Source organism: Vanellus vanellus (assembly GCF_965231255.1).
Source record: "Vanellus vanellus genome assembly, chromosome: 5".
Lineage (NCBI taxonomy): Eukaryota > Metazoa > Chordata > Aves > Charadriiformes > Charadriidae > Vanellus > Vanellus vanellus.
In genome coordinates, this window is record NC_138910.1 from 19,438,348 (window position 1) to 19,446,838 (window position 8,491).

Consider the following 8,491-nt stretch of genomic DNA (forward strand, 5'->3'; position numbering starts at 1 on the left):
AGCTGACATTGCAGAAGTTCAAAATTGATAGAGTTTAATATTTATCATTAAGTTTAAAAAACAAACCTGCATCTCAATACAGCAAACTTTTACAGTGCAGTGATCCCACTGATTAATGAGAATTTGCAAATGTTGCTCAGTTTTTGTTGTACAGACAGGATGGCATTGCAGAAGAAACTTCAAACCAAATGACTAATTTCTTACCTTTTCATGCTGATGGAAATGCTTGGGTTTAATTGCCTATTCTATGTTCATAACAAGGGCAAACAAATACTGAAATTGAAACTGCTTATGCTGTCTGGCGGTACCGATTCCCGCCACCATAACTAAATACTCACAAGGTTAAAAATGCTTCCCTCATTTACACACTGGACAAAATATAGGATTAAGAAGGAAGGTAAACACTGAATTGTGTTCTGAAGGCTAGCAGATACCCAACAGAGTAACAAAAAGGTTTTTTTCTTCTTTAAAAGCTGACTTCCTACACAGTGCACCAGTACAAATGTAGATACTGTGGTTTTCTGAATGCTAAGGAAAACAGTGATCCATAATTTTGTCCATGGCCAGATTTCACTGACTATTACTGGAACAATAGTAAATTCCACTCTTTTTTTTTAACTTTTTTTTAACATTATTTCCTTATCATAGTTACAGTCTAACTGGTCAGGACTGATTAAAATATGATGAAAACACAGTTGGGCTGTTGTTGCAAAAGCCTGAGAAGCACTGTATGTGCTGCCATGTCAGATGAGTTTTAGGGCAACTCAGTTAAACCCAATCAATGGTTATCCGCTGACTCTAAGAGTGTTGGAAGAGAAATCCCATTTAAGTATTACAGATTAATTTAGACGTTAGGAGTTCTACCCTAAGGCAGAAAAAGTCAAATGCCATGCAGAATAGGAGGGAAATATATCTAATCCACCTTACCCCAGGAACCAAGCAGACCGCTGTGCTCTGCACCACTTGGGGTCTTTGCGCTGATTTAAGCTGAAAGAGACGGACATGTTTATGCTGAAATCGTTATTACTTTGACACAGTCAGGAATATTTGAACAAGGACTTTTTTTTTTTTTTTCCTTCCTGGTCAAGATACTAGCTTGAGTCTTGGGAGATCTTTGTCCAATACCAGATCTACCACAGAATGTGGGCGAGAGGGTGAGCAAGTGAATTACCCTGTGCCTTACTTCCCCAGTTTGCAAACTGTGTCAAACATTTCACCCTCTTCTGTTCTTTGTCTGCCTCTGTAGGCAACGCAAGGCACCGCTATCATTTCCTAGGAATCTGCCTAGCGCAATTCACATACAAGGACTAAAATAAATAGAAGTAGCGGCAGCGCATCACTTGTGGATGCAGAGAAGCCGAGTACTGCATCCTAATTCACATACATACGTTAATAAACCAAAGATCTGGTTTGTGCCCCCAAAACAGTGTGTTAGGGCTACAGAAATGCAACTAGGTTTAAGCTCTCAACTTCTTTGCTCTTCCCCTCACCCCCAACACACACTGCTCCAATTACTTGCAAAACCTCCTTGTTGCAATGCCACCCTTAGCCCCATCATATGGCCTTGACTGCTTTGCAACACAAATGAAAGACTCTTCAATTCAGGTCGCAGTAGGCCACACTCTTAAGCACAAAGGCTAAATAAACGGCCATTGTTAATGGGCCACCAAGATGAAAAGCACTTGATTGTTTTCATCAATTAAATCAACTCTCTAGATTTAGTGGCTATTAACCCTTTCAGCAAACACTTAAATATTTATTTCAACAGAGTGACTACAGTTCTGTATTTTTACAGTAGCTCTCCTGGTGTAACAACCCTTCACTGAAACACCGCTCAATGTGGCGTGCCCTTGTTTATCCTTAGAGCTCAGCCATGCGCCGCACTGGCTCAGCTGCTCCTGACAGCTGCACTCAGTGTAATTCACTTTTGTAAAATCTACAGGGCTATACACTATTCTAAAGTTGTCCAACTGAAGTATTTAACTGGCACCGACATATAGGAATTTAACATACTTCTGCATCTGGGCTTCCCCTCTCATGAAGTTTCACGTGCACCAGCCAATGCTCCCACTATAGGCAATGGACGGCAACAAAGGATGCAGCCGGACCACTCATGGAAACCGTTTCTGTGTTTGCAGCTAAAGATATCGCCATGACTTTGGGTGCACTGATTGCCAGCAATGACCTTTTCTTCATGTTTAGATAGGTCTGAGAGAATCCTTTCCCACATAAGCACCACATTTTCCGGGTTTTCTATGTTTTGGTTTACTTTACCCTAAGATGCCCAGCTAATACAGACCATTGCATACTAACAGCAATTGGTGGGGTTTTTTCAGCATTCTTCATAAAACCTGTGAGGCATCTCTTGTTGGTCCAGCTCTATAGGTCTACTTAACACATGTACATTTTATTTAAATTGTCTTCTCGTTGATGGCAAAAATTAGCTGTATTACAGGAGTATGTTCGTCCTAGAGTGGAGGTAGTTAAGAATCCAACTTCTATTCATAGATTATTTATCAGAAACTTCCATCCCATGCAGCGCGTAACCACCCAGGAGTCTCTCCAGCAATATGGTCTTCACTGTGCAAGCAGATGAACAAAGAAGAGAATAATTGTACTTCTATAAAATATTGACCATCTACAATTCTTTCATTAGGACATTGCCTTTCAATTTTCTCATCTCCGTTTCAGGGCAATATTTGCCATTCCTTCCTGTTCTCCATAAACAGATGAGGAAAACAGCGAGCCCAGCCCGCTTTGGCTGCTGCGTAATAAGAATTCCTGTGGGTGTCTTTTTACCAGCTTGACCAACCAGCTGTGGTTGGTCCTGATCGAATTCAAACCATTGATTTTAAATACTTGTGGGTAATTCAGAAGAAACTTTTTTTTTCCTGCCATGCAAACAAAAATTAAAAGTTTAATTAACGTAGACAACAGACATTTCTACAGACTTTAGGGACACATTGCACTGTCTTTAGGCATATCTTAAGCAGGTTCTGAATAAAAGGTAAAGGATACATCCTACAGGCTTCTATTCTAAAATGCCCCTCAGTTTTCCTATTTTTGGAATAACACCGTTCCCAACTATGAAATGTCAACCTTCCATTCCAAACACAGTTGTATTTCAGACAAGTTCTGCAGCTTATGAAATGTCTAACAAGCCTTTCCAACGTCTCAAACTCCTCCTACTCCTTCCATCACCCACAGCAATACCTCCAGCTGCCCCACACCCTCTGCGCGGTCATACGTACGGGTCAGCTGATTTCGTTCAAGTGGGGCCTGGCCAGCGGGCTGCTTTCTGGCCAAATGGCCGAGGCTGAAGCCCACCTGCTGGGCTCTCAAGCAGAACACCCGCTTTCTCACCTTTTCTCAGCTACTGATTTTCATGCAACTTTTAGGGCCATCCTGTCTGTGACACCTCTGCTCCACTATCACCTTTGATTGAAATTGCCTGAAGGCTTCAGAAGTTATAATGGCATAAGGGATGAAGAAGGAGAAGGTGAATAGGCAAAACGATTGCAAGAGCCTTGTTACCTGAAGAAAGTACAGGAATAAGTCAAAGAGCATAGGCTCTTTTACCTGTTATCAAGTTACAATATTAACTTCTACATTTTTGATGTATTACATTTGTAATTTAATGGAACCAGAGAACAAGGCATCTTAATAAATTTTTAAAAATCCTTTGCCATATGAACCAAACCGTTAAACTATATACCTCAACAGATACCTATCAGTGCTATTTTTATTTGATTTTCTTTACACAGAGAAAACAGCTTTCTCACAAAAGGACCGCAACACATTGCCATTTTGAATTAGTTCATGTATTTGAGCTTCATTCACAATTTATCATGTTTAGCTTTATCACAAACTATTTGTAAATGCTGGACACTCAGACCCACGTGCACGCAAATTAACACTTACAGTGCAATACATCATCAGAGCTAATAGGTGTTGTGTCTCTACTGCATAATTCAAAAAAAACATTAAAGTGTCATCACCCTTGATCTGCTGTAAAAATGCAAGTTTCCTCCTTGGCTTTGAATCCATTTCTGTCTTCTAGATGAAATGCCGGATCCTCAGTCGAGCTAGGGTGATTCATTCTAGCTGGTGACCTCGCCGTGGAAGCCCCAGCACTCCCTGCTAAAATAGTTCTCAAGTCATGCAACGCTGACAAAGCGGAGTTGAGCAACTTCATTTATTTTTCTCTGTTCAGCACAGACAGTAATGCTAATGCTGATGTGAATTCGTGGAACTAAGAGCAAGGCCCAGTTAGACGTCCCAGTTATGGTGTACCTCTTAGGGGATTGAAAAGTTTTTTCTTATTTCTGAAAACTGGTAGTGGAAAAGTGTCAGTCTGATACACTGAGATTCTTCTGGGTCCATTGTGTGCTGTTTCAAGACATGCCAATTTACATGCTAGTGGGACTAAGAAGACAAACCCTTTTTTTTACCTAATTAGAAACATTCCTGCCCATGGCAGGGCAGTTGGAACTTGATGATCTTTAAGGTCCCTTCCAACCTAAACCACTCTATGATTCTATGATTCTATGATTTAGGATGTTTATCTCCTGTCCGTTTACTGTACTGTGATAATGTCACAATATTTTTTGGTTCATCATCACAACACCTTTTGAACCCATTCTTTGAGCCCTCTCACAGACGTGAAACTGAGACGTGGAGGGACTATATGACTTTCACAAGACTATAGATGGCATAAACTTTGTTGCAAATAACATAAAATAAAGATATTAAAAAATTTAAAAAAACATTAAATAATTTTGGATTTTCTGATTCCAAGGCTAGCTTTCCAGTTTTGGATCAGCATAATGTTTTCTGTTGTTCCTAACGTAAGTGAGAAAGTACACCAATGAAAGCTTTGAGTTCTTATACGTATATTCAACCAGTTTTTACCTTTCCTGTTTCCAAAACTATCAGTCTCATTTTACTGTAGTTCTTCCCTTCCTTAGGATTTCATGCATGTCAGAAACATTGCGATATCAAAAAAGTGTTTGAGATATACACCAAAACATTCTTAGCATTTAAAATTCTTTCCAGATCTTGTGTTTCACAACAACTCTCTATAAACCAATGTGTATTTATTTTGCTGGAAAGTTATCCAAATAAAAATATTGCATTTCCAATTCTGGTCTCTGGGGTTTGAATCCACTGAGAAACTTAAGAATGTACTCACTGATCGTGGGATAGTATTTCTATCAGATGCTAGCAGTATTTATTGCAGCGTTTTATGAATTTGGATTAATTTTTGTATAATTTGATGTTTATAAAGCGCTTTTGCTTCCATTTTCACTAGGGGAGGCACAAAGACATCAAACCTCCAAACATATGTTCCTAGGGGACCGAAAAACTGTAAATAAACAAGCCGAAGTCTGAGCTGTAATCAACACATCTCTAGCAATGAAGAATGTTAATCATTTTTCCTCAGAGGACTTGGAGACTAGCATGTATTTTCGAAACCTTGCAATCATCTTCAGGATTTATAGTTTTGGATCTTCATCTTTTTATACTGGCTGATTGAGCATGCTAGGAATTCACAAAGTTTTTAAAGGTTTGGTTTATTATAACTTCTAGTCTATTTACAACCTTAGACTCCCTACATAACCTAAAGAACATGTGGGACCACAACTGCAATACAGAATTTTTGAAATGGCAGCATCCAAATCAACGTACGGGCAGTTTGGGCAGGCAGACATAGCAGTGTCTTTAACAACGCCGCGTGCAGCCTCGCTCCTTTTTTTCAGGAACCTCAGACAAGTAGCAATTCCTGATTCCTCGAGCAAAATCTCCTTCAGGAATTGCCTCTGGTCAGGTATGAAAGTGGAGACTCACTGCCGTAGCCGTTCGGCCAGTTCCATACCTTCTGTGCAGAAAAGCACCGTTTGCTTCCCAGCATGCCGGACGTTCCCAGCTCTCAGCCTTTGCTGATGCGCTCGGAGAAAGGATCCAGCGACCTTAAAGCCGTGTCATCACGGCTGGAGCTGGGAGGACTGCCCTTCCTGGGTCGCAGGCCAAGGTGCCCAGGCAGAAGCCCCTCCGGGCAGCCCGGTAGCCCTGTCCCCGTCGAGCGGTGTGGCCGCGGCACGGGGGCGGCGGGGGACAGTGCCACCTGGTGCTGCGCGCCGCTGCCGCCGCCGCCGCCGCCGCCGCCGCTCGGGAGCGCGGTGAGCCGCTAAAGACAGTCCCTCCGGTCCCGGAGGGATGGAGCCACGCAACACGTCCCCGTGTCAAAAGGCACGTCACTTCGATTGAAGAAATACAGGAAACCTGTGACCGGCAAAAGCCTTCCTCCTCTCTCCCCAGGGATGCCGTCATCGCTCCACCCGGAGAAACACCGTTTCAGCAGTTTTGATTCCAGTTTTAACGTCTGAAACGTTTGATGCTGCAAAGTGGTGCACACTCCTCACTCCCAACGGATTCATACTGGAGGTGCATAGCACCTTGTGGGGCATCTCACGGTACTGCACACTGCCCGTCTCATTAGCAACTCCGTTATTTCGTGTTTTCTGCAAGTCCTTCCAGATTTTGGCATTTCCATATACCGCCATGATGATGGTTATATTAATAATAATTTAAAGCTTATTGCAACATCGTCTCTGCATCTTAAATAACAAAAATTTTGTTCCTTTTTTTTTCATGTCTGTATTTAAAAAGACAGCATACCATATTGAAAAGTAATTGACATATTTGATTCCTATTCAGCCCTTCTACCTTTTCATATTCTCTCATATTATTTGTTTTAATCACTAGTACTGAATATCATACATTTTAGAAGTTTCTTTGACTACTGATTGTTTATTTTCTGACAAGTTCTGAACATATTCCCTATCTCAGAGCCCAATTAACTATTCAGAACACCCACAAAGGAAGGAAAATTAATCTGACGGCACTGAAGAAGTGAGTAATTAAAATAACTGAAATGAATCATTGTTAATAATATATTTCCATGAGTATTTGACAGGAATAATGCAAATTCATTACATATCTTATATTTATACAAGCTTTTAAACGGGGATGTAAGTTTTTAGTATGATGCACAGATTCTTGTTACCCGTCAAAGCTTCTGCCAAAAAATGAAAAACTTAGGAAAAAAGTATTTTTAAAATATAGATTCTAAAATCAGTGGATAGGCTGCTTTATTCTTTCAATTTCTTCTTTTTTTATTATTTCTAAATACCATTTTTCTTTCCAGTTATCAGACATCTTAGCAGGATATAGTCAGATAGAGGTTTAAACAAATTTCTTAATAGGGTACTAGATGTGAAGATACTTCTGAAAGAACACATGCTCAATATAGAATCCTTTTGCAAAATGTATGCATGCATCAATTCAGCTGGGAGCATGTGAGCACATTTACGCGTGGAGGGGTATTCTTGTAGGCATAAATAGACATGGACGTCTTCAACTCAGAGAAGGGGGTCTGGTCTAAGACCATGGATTTGAAAGGCCTCCTAACAGGGAGGAACCTTTTTTCAAAACAGAGTGGAGTGAAAATCACAGGGGATTACATGTTCACGTGAAGAATGCCGTTATTTGACTTCATGTTGGAGCTCAGCCTCTTCAGTTTATTAAAGGAAAAGATAAGATGTGGCTTCAGTCACAGTTGCTCGTATAGCTGTTCACAGACAAGACCTTGATAATGACCTTTCTTCAGTCCACCATTCGATCGGGCCATGATTCAAAACCAGAAGTCAATTTTTATGTCTCAATTTTTCCGTCTCAATTTTTCCTTCACTTTGAACATTCAGGAAGCTGAGAACATTGCTTAAGAAGGATCATACCTTCTCATGAGGAACATTTATTTTATTGCTAAAAAGTAAGCATTACACATCTTTTGACACTGGTAGGTCATTTGGCTTTGCCTTGTGTCTGATGATCCAATGCTTATGAATAGTTCTTTTCATGGGTGCAATAGTCACCCAATTATTTTTATTTCCACAACTGTTTGTATGCTGCTATCCCTGCCCCTGTTTATCTCCTCACCTCTTGATCCTCTCCCTCAACTCCATTCCTATTAGGTTAGTTTAAATTGTTGAGGGATCAGAGATATGGGGTCACCTATGCTATGTTTCTTTAGGTCTTAAAAATCTAGATGCTAGCAATTTATGAAAAAAGTGAATAAGGTGCCGCTTTCCAATAGAAAAACTCCCTAAGCAGACAACTTGTAAAGTGTTTACTCATAAAGAGGAAGTTGATGTAATAGACTTGGGACTCCATCTCTCTGGGAACAGACTGACTACCATGAAGATAGAGCACAGGATCCCAGCAAGCTGCAGGCTTCTAATTTATGCACCTAGCCCACACAGGATGGAAAAAGTTATTTTCCTTCCTCTGTGTCACTTTGCTATTATATTCTCCTGGGTTGCTGTAATGACTCCCTCCTCCAGGAAGATACCACCGGGCTCTTTTGCTCTCAATGCTGGAGTTTGGTTTCTGATGAAAAGGTGGGGATGGGGGCAGAGGCTTATTGAGAAAG